Source organism: Nerophis lumbriciformis, linkage group LG35, assembly GCF_033978685.3.
Source record: "Nerophis lumbriciformis linkage group LG35, RoL_Nlum_v2.1, whole genome shotgun sequence".
NCBI lineage: Eukaryota > Metazoa > Chordata > Actinopteri > Syngnathiformes > Syngnathidae > Nerophis > Nerophis lumbriciformis.
The window spans coordinates 764764-779733 of NC_084582.2; positions in this window are offsets into that span (position 1 = coordinate 764764).

The following is a 14970-nucleotide window of genomic DNA, read 5'->3' on the forward strand; positions in this document are numbered from 1 at the left end:
AAAACAAGTAAGTAGCTGGACCAAATAATCTTCGTCTGACAACCTCAATCAGTGAATATGCTGCTGGGCGCCGCCATCTTGCCACATGACTACAGCGTACAATCCGATTGGTCCCTTGAGATACTAGGTTTTTCTGTTGTATCTACGCAGTTATGTGGTAGTTGCTAGGTCCTGCCATGCGCGTAACAGCTTACTTACGGAACAAATTACAATATCGCATACACTAATGTAAAGCATATCACCTAGTAACTCCAAAATTATTATCAGCTCAGTTTTGACCAAAATTGAGTTACTGGGTTTTGCCTTTGGACGGGAGAGGTGTGCACACACAGAAACATTGGTGAGGGAGGGGCAGAGACAGAGAGCGAGAGAGATAGTGAGTGGAGAGACCATACTTGCCAACCCTCCCGGATTTTCCGGGAGACTCCCGAAATTCAGCGCCTCTCCCGAAAACCTCCCGGGACAAATTTTCTCCCGAAATTCAGGCGGACTCAAGTCCTCATGGACTAACCCACAATGTAACCAGCATACCTGCCCAATCACGTTATAACTGTAGAGTGATGGAGGGCGAGTTCTTGGTTTCCTATGTGGGTTTATTGTTAGGCAGTTTCATTAACGTCCTCCCAGCGCGGCAACAACACACAACAACAGCAGTCACGTTTTTATATACCGTAAAGCAGTTCGTCTGCCGTAAACAGCAATGTTGTGACACTCTTAAACAGGACAATACTGCCATCTAGTGCATTTGATGAAAGCACTTTTGTGCGTGCCACACAATTTTCATCAATTAATATATTCTGTAGACATACCCTCATCCACGCTCTTTTCCTGAAAGCTGATCTGTCCAGTTTTGGAGTTGATGTCAGCAGGCCAGGGAAGCTAGGGTCGATATTCTTCTCTTGATCATCTTCGGTGGCATAAGGGACGACGTGAGCCAAGACATCCAGGGGGTTTAGCTCGCTCGTCTGCGGGAACAAACTGCCGCCATTGCTTGCCGTGCTACCGAGGTCCTTTGTCCCTGAATTGCTCACACACTTCGGCAGATTCAATGGGGGTCTGGCGGCAGATTTCTTTGACTTTATCATTGGAAATGCATCTGCTTTGAGTGTCGCAGGATATCCACACATTCTTGCCATCTCTGTCGTAGCATAGCTTTCGTGGGTAAAGTGTGCGGAACAAACGTCCAATTTCTTGCCACTTTGGCATCTTTGGGCCACTGGTGCAACTTGAATCCGTCCCTGTTGGTGTTGTTACACCCTCCGACAACACACCGACGAGGCATGATGTCTCCAAGGTACGGAAAACAGTCGAAAAAACGGAAAATAACAGAGCTGATTTGACTCGGTGTTTGAGAAAATGGCGGATTGCTTCCCGTTGTGACGTCATCGCTCCGAGAGCGAATATTAGAAAGGCGTTTAATTCGCCAAAATTCACCCATTTAGAGTTCGGAAATCGGTAAAAAAAATATATGGTCTTTTTTCTGCAACATCAAGGTATATATTGACGCTTACATAGGTCTGGTGATAATGTTCCCCTTTAAAAAGACACAAAAAGTGTGTTAACGCCAACACTGCTTGACATGACGGTATAACAAAATAAGTCACACTTATATTCTGTAACATTCACAGTTTTGGAAAAAAGTGCAGAGGTAGAAATATTCAAAATAACCTCTTGTATATAATCTAAACATAAATAATGCCTCAAAACAAGTTAATTCAATGTAAACAAAAAACAGCAGACGAGCTTTCGCCCTGCACAGCTGTTTTGTGTTTTGTAGTGTCGATATGGGCTTGTAGATCTTTGGCCCCTTTATTTGCCACAGGTTGGTAGAGTGGCCCTGCCAGCAACTTGAGGGTTGCAGGTTCGATCCCCACTTCCACCATCCTAGTCACTACCGTTGTGTCCATGGGCAAGACACTTTACCCACCTGCTCCCAGTGCCACCCACACTGGTTTAAACGTAACTTAGATATTGGGTTTCACTATGTAAAGCACTTTGAGTCACTAGAGAAAAGCGCTATATAAATATAATTCCAGTGACGTGCGGTGAGGTTGATGGCTGGTGAGGCACTGACTTCATCACAGTCACATTTACAAACATATGAACCCTAAAGAGTATCTTATTCACCATTTGATTGGCAGCAGTTAACGGGTTATGTTTAAAAGCTCATACCAGCATTCTTCCCTGCTTGGCACTCAGCATCAAGGCTTGGAATTGGGGGTTAAATCACCAAAAATGATTCCCGGGCGCGGCGCCGCTGCTGCCCACCAATTTCTTGCCACTTTGGCATCTTTGGGCCACTGGTGCAACTTGAATCCGTCCCTGTTGGTGTTGTTACACCCTCCGACAACACACCGACGAGGCATGATGTCTCCAAGGTACGGAAAACAGTTGAAAAAACGGAAAATAACAGAGCTGATTTGACTCGGTGTTTGTAATGTGTTTGAGAAAATGGGGGATTGCTTGTTGTGACGTCATCGCTCCGAGAGCGAATAATAGAAAGGCGTTTAATTCGCCAAAATTCACCCATTTAGAGTTCGGAAATCGGTTAAAAAAATATATGGTCTTTTTTCTGCAACATCAAGGTATATATTGACGCTTACATAGGTCTGGTGATAATGTTCCCCTTTAAGTAACGTTTATGACAACCTTTTTCCAAAACACAATATAGAACGTGAGATATAACAGGATAATGCATACATTTATCATTTGTTTTCAAAACGCTTACAAAAAAGTGGGACCCCAAAAATGTACTGTGGGACCCCATTTTTATGACTTGATGGGGTCCCTGGGACCAGTGTTGGGTTAGTTACTGAAAAACAGTAACTAGTTATAGTTTCTAGTTACTTCATTTCAAAAGTAACTCAGTTACTAACTCAGTTACTTACACCAAAAAGTAATGCGTTACTGTGAAAAGTAACTATTTAGTTACTTCTTTTTTTTCCCTTTTTTTTTTAAAGCTCCAATTAATGCCCTTTTAGCCTTCATTTCAGTACTGTTATTCCACTGGACAATAATACAATGTGTTGATCAACTTGACATGCATTTGTATCACTCAACTCTGCTAAGCAATGTGCTCTACATACAACACACAAAGACAAAGATATGTTACAAAGGCCAATTTGTTTCTCGCCAGAACAAATTGACAAAACTATTTTAAATAGCTGCAACATAACATACATAAGTAACAAACAGCATAATAACAGCATAGCTGTAAAGCAAGAAAGGCACACACTACATACACAAAGTCTAACCAGGCATTTTTTCCTCAAGAAATTCTGACACAAAATCATGTCTGAAGCCCAGAACACTCTACACATTTCCCCAGTTTTAGTTTAGAGACAAGGAACGATTGGCCTGGCCCACTAGGATCCCTCTTTATGTTTGTGAACTTTATAGTCTATACATTTAGAGTGATGCGTTTACAGCCACACAAAAAGTCGGACAACTCCAACACCACACATAAAGTGTAATTCCAGGTCGTTACACTATGATTTACCAATCAAATGTGTGCCTATTCTAGTGTCATTTATTAGGAATCTTAATTTATAAATATTAATCATTAAATGCTGTTAATATATTAAATACATACTAATAAAAATATATTTTTTACAAACAGGAAGTTGCAGGAATGTACACATGATCCCCTGCTTACATCTCATTGTGCAACATGTGAATGTTTTAATGGGAACTAAATGCAATGTCTGAAAGGGGTACAAACTATTTCCAAAGCAGGACCTCCACCCAGACAAACAATACAAGTACACAGTTCATGAAAAACAATATTTGTTGTTATTGTCATTGTAAGTGGGCCTAAACACTTATATTAGAAAATGGAAATGACTGCTGTCATTTGATTATAATAATAAGATAATGTTGTCTGTCTATCTGTGTTGGCCCTGCGATGGGTGGGGACTTTTCCAGGGTGTACCCAGCCTTCCGCCAGAATGCAGCTGAGATAGGCTCCAGCGACCCCGAAAGGGACAAGCGGTAGAAAATGGATGGATGGATGGAGATTGAACTTGTTATTTAGTCAGGTTTGGGACAGGTGTGCTGCTGGTGTAGCCACAGTTCTGATGTTGCTCACATGTGCTCCACTCAATGCTCAGGGACTTTTTGCGTTTGCTCACACACATCAACAATTAGAGGGAACATTGATTGACAGAGTGTGTGTACCTTCAGTGCTGAAGTGTCATTGGAGTCTCTATCTCTCTTTACTAGCTTCGTGGAAGCATGTTGCTTATGTAGCTTGTTTCAGCAGATTTGAATTGCTGTTTTGGGCAGTAGATGGCATCTTTGATCCAAAGCACAATTTACATTTAACTAAAATGTTATTTTCTTTGTGCTCGACAAAAGAAAAGTAGTGAAAATATCTCCATGTTAGCAAACTCGACTTCTGGGCCATGATCAGACACGCCCCCCCCCCCCCCCCCCCCCCCCTCTCCTCCCTCCACACACACCCACACAGAGCGCATGTCTCTCTCTCTTCTCCGGCTTGTGACACAAGAAGAATCAGAACGATGACACAGCAGCGCTCCGATAAAACACACTTTATACTACATAAAAAGTAACGTAAAATAACGCAGTAACGCATCATGTAGTAACGGTAACTGAGTTACTGAATATAAAAAATAACGCGTTAGATTACTAGTTACCGCCGAAACTAACGCCGTTACAGTAACGCGTTACTTTGTAACGCGTTAGTCCCAACACTGCCTGGGACCCCATTTTGAAAATTCCTAGCGCCAACACTGCTGTCAACAGAGGAGAAAAATGCTTTATTTAAATAAATATATTATTTATAAAGCAAGTTCGAGTATCATTGGCAAATTTTCACCTAGTCCCGGCCTTGGCGTGCTGCCCGCCTTGGCACGCATGTATGTCTCCTCTTTTTGGGATTTCAGAATATGGTCAGCCTAGCACAGGGGTCGGCAACCCAAAATGTTGAAAGAACCATATTTGACCAAAAATACAAAAACAAATCTGTCTGGAGCCGCAAAAAATTAAAAGCCATATTACATACAGATAGTGTGTCATGAGATATAAATTGAATTAAGACTTAAAGGAAACTAAATGAGCTCAAATATAGCTACAAATGAGGCATAATGATGCAATATGTACATATAGCTAGCCTAAATAGCATGTTAGCATCGATTAGCTTGCAGTCATGCAGTGACCAAATATGTCTGATTAGCACTCCACACAAGTCAATAACATCAACAAAACTCACCTTTGTGCATTCATGCACAACATTACAAAATTGGTGGACAAAAGAAGTGGCATAAAACACGTCCTAGAAAGTCGGAGAAAGTTATACATGTAAACAAACTACGGTGAGTTCAAGGACCGCCAAAATTAGTAGGACAAAACGGCGCTCGCCAAATAGTCGAATCAGTGAAGCACGTTTAATATAAACAGTGTGCTTTATAACAATTAGGGAGGTTTGTGTCATGTTTGTCGTCCAAAAATGACTAATGATCTACTGCTAACGATGGATTCAGATGCGTCATCTATGTTGCTGCTTCTTGATCTTAGCGCTGCTTTCGATACCGTCGATCATAATATTTTATTAGAGCGTATCAAAACACGTATTGGTATGTCAGACTTAGCTTTGTCGTGGTTTAACTCTTATCTTACTGACAGGATGCAGTGCGTCTCCCATAACAATGTGACCTCGGACTATGTTAAGGTAACGTGCGGAGTACCCCAGGGTTCGGTTCTTGGCCCTGCACTCTTTAGTATTTACATGCTGCCGCTAGGCGACATCATACGCAAATACGGTGTTAGCTTTCATTGTTATGCTGATGACAGCCAACTCTACATGCCCCTAAAGCTGACCAACACGCCGGATTGTAGTCAGCTGGAGGCGTGTCTTAATGAAATTAAACAATGGATGTCCGCTAACTTCTTGCAACTCAACGCCAAGAAAACGGAAATGCTGATTATCGGTCCTGCTAAACACCGACATTTATTTAATAATACCACCTTAACATTTGACAACCAAACAATTACACAAAGCGACTCAGTAAAGAATCTGGGTATTATCTTCCACCCAACTCTCTCGTTTGAGTCACACATTAAGAGTGTTACTAAAACGGCCTTCTTTCATCTCCGTAATATCGCTAAAATTTGTTCTATTTTATCCACTAGCGACGCTCAGATCATTATTCATGCGTTCGTTACGTCTCGTCTCGACTACTGTAACGTATTATTTTTGGGTCTCCCTATGTCTAGCATTAAAAGATTACAATTGGTACAAAATGCGGCTGCTAGACTTTTGACAAGAACAAGAAAGTTTGATCATATTACGCCTATACTGGCTCACCTGCACTGGCTTCCTGTGCACTTAAGATGCGACTTTAAGGTTTTACTACTTACGTATAAAATACTACACGGTCTAGCTCCATCCTATCTTGCCGATTGTATTGTACCATATGTCCCGGCAAGAAATCTGCGTTCAAAGAACTCCGGCTTATTAGTGATTCCCAGAGCCCAAAAAAAGTCTGCGGGCTGTAGAGCGTTTTCTATTGGGGCTCCAGTACTATGGAATGCCCTCCCGGTAACAGTTAGAGATGCTACCTCAGTAGAAGCATTTAAGTCCCATCTCAAAACTCATTTGTATACTCTAGCCTTTGAATAGCCCCCTCTTTTTTTAGACCAGTTGATCTGCTGTTTCTTTTCTTTTCTCCTCTGCTCCCCCCTACCCCTTGTGGAAGGGGAGACACACAGGCCCGGTGGCCATGGATGGGGTGCTGGCTGTCCGGGGTCGGGACCTGGAGTGGACCGCTCGCCTGTATATCGGTTGGGAACATCTCTGCGCTGCTGACCCGTCTCCGCTCGGGATGGTTTCCTGCTGACCCCACTATGGACTGGACTCTTACTATTATGTTGGATCCACTATGGACTGGACTCTCACAATATTATGTCAGACCCACTCGACATCCATTGCTTTCGGTCTCCCCTAGAGGGGGGGGGGTTACCCACATATGCGGTCCTCTCCAAGGTTTCTCATAGTCATTCACATCGACGTCCCACTGGGGTGAGTTTTTCCTTGCCCTTATGTGGGCTTTGTACCGAGGATGTCGTTGTGGCTTGTGCAGCCCTTTGAGACACTTGTGATTTAGGGCTATATAAATAAACATTGATTGATTGATTGATATTAAAGCAAAAAATACATTTTTTCCCCCTTATCTTTTTCCAATTTTCATACATTTTTTAAAAAGCTCCAGAGAGCCACTAGGTTGCCGCGGGTTGTCGACCCCTGGCCGAGCACAATGCAACACTGTCGAGTGGTTGACTGACAATGGGAGTGGACACCTCAGCTACATAAAAAAGGTGCCTGTTTTGACACAAGCGTGATTACGCAGAAAACTGCAGACGTTCCAGTCCAGCCAGTTTAACGGGAGTGCTGTGTTTTCAATGTGAGAGAACTTCACAGCGCATCGCTCCCAGGGTACTATAAGTTAAGTACCTTGTTGCCAATAATAAAGTCTTTGATGTACATATCTTTGATTAAACGGGTTAATCCGCAGTCAACTGCTGTGTGAGGGTTACAGACACCTTAAAGTCCCGTAAACGCACCGCCATCCCCTTTGACATTTGCACAAATGGCTGACAGATGATCAAACACCGAGGGGGTGGGGACCAGGGAAAATGTGGGAGAGGCGATGCTGCGACAAGATCACATTCAGTGAGTTAGCAGCACTCTCTGAGCAAGCACAAGCTACTTTAAATAAAAGATGAAAGCAGGAGAAGAAGGCACTCCTCCTTATGCTGTGACTTGTGACAAGCTATGATATTGTGAGAGACAGCACTTCGAGCTCCCAGCAAGCCTTGCGGGGGGGGGGGGGGGGGGGGGGGGGGGACTCGTCCCTTCATGCCCCATCACAAGGACTAAGTGGAACCTCTGACGTCGGCTCATTCAGATTTGTCCATATTCATACACATTTTTCCCTTGAGAAATAATCCATTTTAGGGTCAAACTGTCACAGAAGTGTTAAAAGAAGTTCACCGCTGTGCTCAATATAGGGATCAACAAAATTGTTCAATCTTTATATAAACATTTGCAAAGTTACACAGGACTTAAAGTTAGTACAAACCCCGTTTCCAAATGAGTTGGGAAATTGTGTTAGATGTAAATATAAACGGAATAAATGATTTGCAAATCCTTTTCAACCCATATTCAATTGAATGCACTACAAAGACAACATATTTGATGTTCAAACTAATAAACTTTATTTATTTTTTGCAAATAATAATTAACTTAGAATTTAATGGCTGCAACACGTGCCAAAGTAGTTGGGAAAGGGCATGTTCACCACTGTGTTACATGGCCTTTCCTTTGAACAACACTCAATAAACGATTGGGAGCTGAGGAAACTAATTGTTGAAGGTTTGAAAGTGGAATTCTTCCTCATTCTTGTTTTATGTAGAGCTTCAGTCGTTCAACAGTCCGGGGTCTCCGCTGTCGTATTTTACGCTTCATAATGCGCCACACATTTTCGATGGGAGACAGGTCTGGACTGCAGGCGGGCCAGGAAAGTACATGCACTCTTTTTTTAAGAAGCCACTCTGTTGTAACACGTGCTGAATGTGGCTTGGCATTGTCTTGCTGAAATAAGCAGGGGCGTCCATGAAAAAGACGGCGCTTAGATGCCAGCATATGTTAATCCAAAACCTGTATGTACCTTTCAGCATTAATGATGCCTTCACAGATGTGTAAGTTACCCATGTCTTGGGCACTAATGCACCCCCATACCATCACACATGCTGGCTTTTGAACTTTGCGTCGATAACAGTCTGGATGGTTCGCTTCCCCTTTCGTCCGGATGACACGATGTCGAATATTTCCAAAAACAATTTGAAATGTGGACTCGTCAGACCACAGAACACTTTTCCACTTTGCATGAGTCCATCTTAGATGATCTCGGGCCCAGAGAAGCCGGCGGCGTTTCTGGATGTTGTTGATAAATGGCTTTCGCTTTGCATAGTAGAGCTTTAACTTGCACTTACAGATGTAGCGACCAACTGTATTTAGTGACAGTGGTTTTCTGAAGTGTTCCTGAGCCCATGTGGTGATATCCTTTAGAGATTGATGTCGGTTTTTGATACAGTGCCGTCTGAGGGATGGAAGGTCACGGTCATTCAATGTTGGTTTCCGGCCATGCCGCTTACGTGCAGTGACTTCTCCAGATTCTCAGAACCTTTTGATGATATTATGGAGCGTAGATGTAGAAATCCCTAAATTTCTTGCAATTGCACTTTGAGAAACTTTGTTCTTAAACTGTTCAACAATTTGCTCACGCAGTTGTGGACAAAGGGGTGTACCTCGCCCCATCCTTTCTTGTGAAAGACTGAGCATTTTTTGGGAAGCTGTTTTTATACCCAATCATGGCACCCACCTGTTCCCAATTAGCCTGCACACCTGTGGGATGTTCCAAATAAGTGTTTGATGAGCATTCCTCAACTTTATCAGTATTTATTGCCACCTTTCCCAACTTCTTTGTCACGTGTTGCTGGCATCAAATTCTAAAGTTAATGATTATTTGCAAAAAAAAAAAATGTTTATCAGTTTGAACATCAAATATGTTGTCTTTGTAGCATATTCAACTGAATATGGGTTGAAAATTATTTGCAAATCATTGTATTCCGTTTGTATTTACATCTAACACAATTTCCCAACTCATATGGAAACGGGGTTTGTATTTGCGGGTGACACATGATGTGTTTAGTCTGGGAGAGAACACACAGAAGCTAATACAAATAACAGAAGAAATGAACAAATTAAAGAGATGGTTTGACACAAACAGGTTATCTTTGATCCTCAGTAAAACTAAAATAATGTTATTAACTGTAGAAGAGAAAGTCTAATACAAATCTATGGAGTAGAAATCTAATTTTTGGGGTGTAATAATAGATGATAAAATGAACAGGAAATCTCATATACAAATATACAACATACGGTGGCAAGAAATACTTTGATAATGAACAAAGCTAAACATGTTCTGGACCAAAAATCACTCCATATTCTGTATTGCTTGCTAGTGTTACCATATCTGAGTTACTGTGTAGAAATATGGGGAAATAACTACAAAAGTACACTTCATTCACTAACTGTGTTACAAAAAAGAGCATTCAGTTATTAAATCAAAAATATTGAAATTCAATGATTTGGTGCATTTGCAAAGCTATAACCTGCTACCAAAAAATGTACAACAATTCTTCTCAACAAAAGAGAAGAAATCTAACCTCAGAGAAAAATGTACTTTAAAACATTTGTATGCACGTACAACACTTAGTGTATTACAGAGGTGGGTAGTAACGCGCTACATTTACTCCATTACATCTACTTGAGTAACTTTTGGGATAAATTGTACTTCTAAGAGTAGTTTTAATGCAACATACTTTTACTTTTACTTGAGTATATTTATAGAGAAGAAACGCTACTTTTACTCCACTACTTTTATCTACATTCAGCTCGCTACTTGCTACTAATTTTTATCGATCTGTTAATGCACGCTTTGTTTGTTTTGGTCTGTCAGACAGACCTTCATAGTGCCTGCGTTTCAACAAATGCAGTCACTGGTGACGTTCACTCCGTTCCACCAATCAGATGCAGTCACTGGTGACGTTGGACCAATCAAACAGAGCCAGGTGGTCACATGACCTGACTTAAACAAGTTGAAAAACTTATTGGGGTGTTACCATTTAGTGGTCAATTGTACGGAATATATACTGTACTGTGCAATCTACTAATAAAAGTTTCAATCAATCAATCAAAAGTGTGAAGGAAAAAAGACCCTTTTTTATTTCAACCGTACATCCCGTCAAAAGCCTAAAGACTGACTGCACAGTTCCTGTCTTCACAATAAAAGTGCCGCTCCATCGCGCTTGCGCTTTCAAAATAAGAGTCTCCGAAAGCCAGCGCAAACAAGCTAGCAAGCTACGGAGTTTTCCGCCAATGTATTTCTTTTGAAGTGTATAAAAACGAATATGGAAGCTGGACAAAATAAGATGCCAAAAACCAACCACTTTCATGTGGTATTAGACAGAAAGGAGGAACTTTTTTTCTCCTCCATTTGAAAAACGTGGACGTTATCATCACTACTGTCTGATTACAATCAATGCAAGTCATCAGAATCAGGTAATACACCAACTTATATTCTTGTCTTCATGAAAGAAAGGAATCTATATGTGTTAAACATGCATGTATATTCATTAAAACACCTTTAACATGTAAACAAAAACGGCAAAATAAATAAATATAAATTATATACTGTGTATATATATGTGTATATATATATATATATATATATATATATATATATGTATATGTATATATATATAAATGTGTGTATATGTATATATATATATATATATATATATATATATATATATATATGTGTGTGTGTGTGTGTGTATATATATATATATATATATATTTATATATATATATATATATATATATATATATATATATATATATATGATATGTGTGTGTATGTTACTCATCAGTTACTCAGTACTTGAGTAGTTTTTTCACAACATACTTTTTACTTTTACTCAAGTAAATATTTGGGTGACTACTCCTTACTTTTACTTGAGTAATAAATCTCTAAAGTAACAGTACTCTTACTTGAGTACAATTTCTGGCTACTCTACCCACCTCTGGTGTATTATTAATATGTGGAATTATATTTTAGAATGGATTAAGCAAAGAAACCAAACAAAGTACTAATATGATCCAGTTTAAGAAACTATTGAAATTCAAAATGTTTACACAGTTTAAGGAAGAATAATCCTGTTAAACATCTTCATATCACATCTCATAATGTGAAACATAAATTACTTAACTATTTATTTATGAGAACCTTATTTAATATCTCAGGGCATTCAATCGATCGCAACTGGACTCCTTGGTTTGTCTTGGAAGACGTTTTGTTGCGCATCCGAGTAGTCTTCATCAGTTCGTGCTCATAGACTTAGATTGGTCAGATCTAGTCCAGCAGCTGGTACCAAAACCCCAAATATTTATACTACCCCCCCAAAAAAAGCCCTGAGATGAATGAGAACCTTCATAGACTTATTATGTATTTACTTCCTCATTTGTTTATTTATCCACTGTTGGTGTTACAGATTACAAAAAGTGTGTTGGATATTGCTATGAAACAGAAAGGAGCAAGATTAAATAAGATCGGCTTTTTCCTCCTCCTTGAAAATATAAAGCGTAAAGCTAATAAACTACATATTACCTCGACCAGCATTTTTCAACCACTGTGCCGGGGCACACTAGTGTGCCGTGAGATACAGTCTGGTGTGCCGTGAGATACAATCTGGTGTGCCGTGAGATACAGTCTGGTGTGCCGTGGGAGATTATCTCATTTCACCTATTTGGGGTAAAAATATTTTTTTTGCAAACCAGTACTTATAGTCTGCAAATGATGTGTTGTTGTTGAGTGTCGGTGCTGTCTAGAGCTGGGCAGAGTAACCGTGTAATACTCTTCCATATCAGTAGGTGGCAGCAGGGGGCTAATTGCTTTGTAGATGTGGGAAACAGCGGGAGGCAGTGAGTAAAAAGGTGTCTAATGCTTAAACCAAAAATAAACAAAAGGTGAGTGCCCCTAAGAAAAGGCATTGAAGCTTAGGGAAGGCTATGCAGAACAAAACTAAAACTGAACTGGCTACAAAGTAAACAAAAACAGAATGCTGGACGACAGCAAAGACTTACTGTGGAGCAAAGACAATGTACATCCGAACACGACATGACAATCAACAATGTCCCCATAAAGAAGGATAAAAACAACTGAAATATTCTTGATTGCTAAAACAAAGTAGATGTAGAAAATGTCGCTCAAAGGAAGACATGAAACTGCTACAGGAAAATACCAAAAAAAGAGAAAAAGCCAATCAAAATTGGAGCGCAAGACAAAAACTAAAACACTACACACAGGAAAACAGCAAAAAAAGTCCAAATAAGTCATGGTGTGATGTGACAGGTGGTGACAGTACACCTACTTTGAGACAAGAGCTATAGTGATGCATGCTTGGTTATGGTTTAAAGTCATATCCAACAATTGCGACAATGACTTTTTACTGTCAAATGAGTTTCGTTTTTAATGATTTCTGCTGGTGGTGTGCCTCCGCATTTTTTCAACGCTAAAAATGTACCTTGGCTCAAAAAAGGTTGAAAAACACTGACCTAGACCACAAGGAAGTGCTTTAAATGTAGATTAGACTCGACATAGGTTCCCTTCAATTAATTTATTGTTCATTGATTCATTCATTTTCAACTGCTTAGTCTACTCAGAGTTAGAGATGAGTTAAAACCTAATCCAGCTAGCATTGGCTGAGAATGTGAAGTAAACCCTGCACATGCATGTTTTTGGACTGTGGGAGTAAAAAAAAATACATGCAAGCAAAGAACATGCAGAGATACAAACTCTGGAGCTGTTATTTGTGAAGCTACCATGCTAAAAGCAGCCGGTCTCCATAGCTCCCACTCCCTCCCCTCTGTTGCAAGTTTTGTTGATTCTATGTAACATGTTTATGTGTGCTATGGCTATGAGTTTTTTTTCCTTGGCCCCAGTCTGGACCCCCTCTCAGGAGTCCAGCCTTTGACTGAATGTTTAATTACTCCCCCCACTGCCCAGCGTTGACCTTTTCTCACCTTTTTTTGTTAGCTCCCACTCCCTTTTCTCTGTTGCAAGTTTTGTTGATTCTATGTAACATGTTTATGTGTGCTATGGCTATGAGGTTTTTTTCCTTGGCCCCAGTCTGGACCCCCTCCCAGGAGTCCAGCCTTTGACTGAATATTTTTTTGCTCCCCCCCCCCCACTTCCCAGCGTTGACCTTTTCTCACCTTTTTTTGTAAGGGGCGCCGGAAGTTGGCAGACCTGTCAGTGATCTGTTCTGTCTCCCTGTAATGCATACTTGCCAACCCTCCCGAATTTTCCGGGAGACTCCCGAAATTTAGCGCCTCTCCCGAAAACCTCCCGGGACAAATATTCTCCCGAAAATCTCCCGATTTTCAGCCGGAGCTGGAGGCCACGCCCCCTCCAGCTCCATGCGGACCTGAGTGAGGACAGCCTTTTTTCACGACGGGAGAACAACAGGGTGACAAGAACTAAATCATCCAGACTAGAGATAAATTGTATTATTATGTTTATCTTACCTAAAAATAAATATATTTATTAATAAAAAAAAAAAACGAAATACATTTTTACTATATTTTGCTAAAAACATCAAAATTAATTGTATTTTTATTTGTATTTTTTATGACTCCTTATTACATTCAGCCATAGAATTATGCATTAAAATAAACATATTTGAAATAATTACTTTTAAATTATCATAATATTTCATTTAAAATGACCATATTTAATTATTAAAATAATTGCTTGTTTATCAACAACTTTAGCATTTTATTCATTACATTTTGAAGCTCTCAGAAGTTATGTAATATTCATTAATATTTGTTTATGCAAGTTTGAAGTATCAATTATCTAAACACAGTTTTTTTTGCATATTTTCAGGATATATATATATATATGTATGTATGTATGCATGTATGTATGTATGAAATACTTGACTTGGTGAATTCTAGCTGTCAATATACTCCTCCCCTCTTAACCACGCCCCCAACCACGCCCCTCCCCACCCCTGACCACGCCCCCCACCCCCACCTCCCGAAATCGGAAGTCTCAAGGTTGGCAAGTATGCTGTAATGTTTGTCTGATCTTGAATGGGAATGTGCTGAAAATGTCCCCTTAGGGATTAATAAAGTACTTCTGATTCTGATTCTGCTTCTTAACCACATATGCACCGTGCTAAACTTCATTGATTAAAAAAAAACAAAACTTAAATATATGCAAGTTGCATGGGTTACAATAAAGTTCAAATAAAAGTTAGTAATGTTTCATGGCAATGCATCGCATTACGTATTAAGTTAGTCAAATACTGCCACATGCTCAT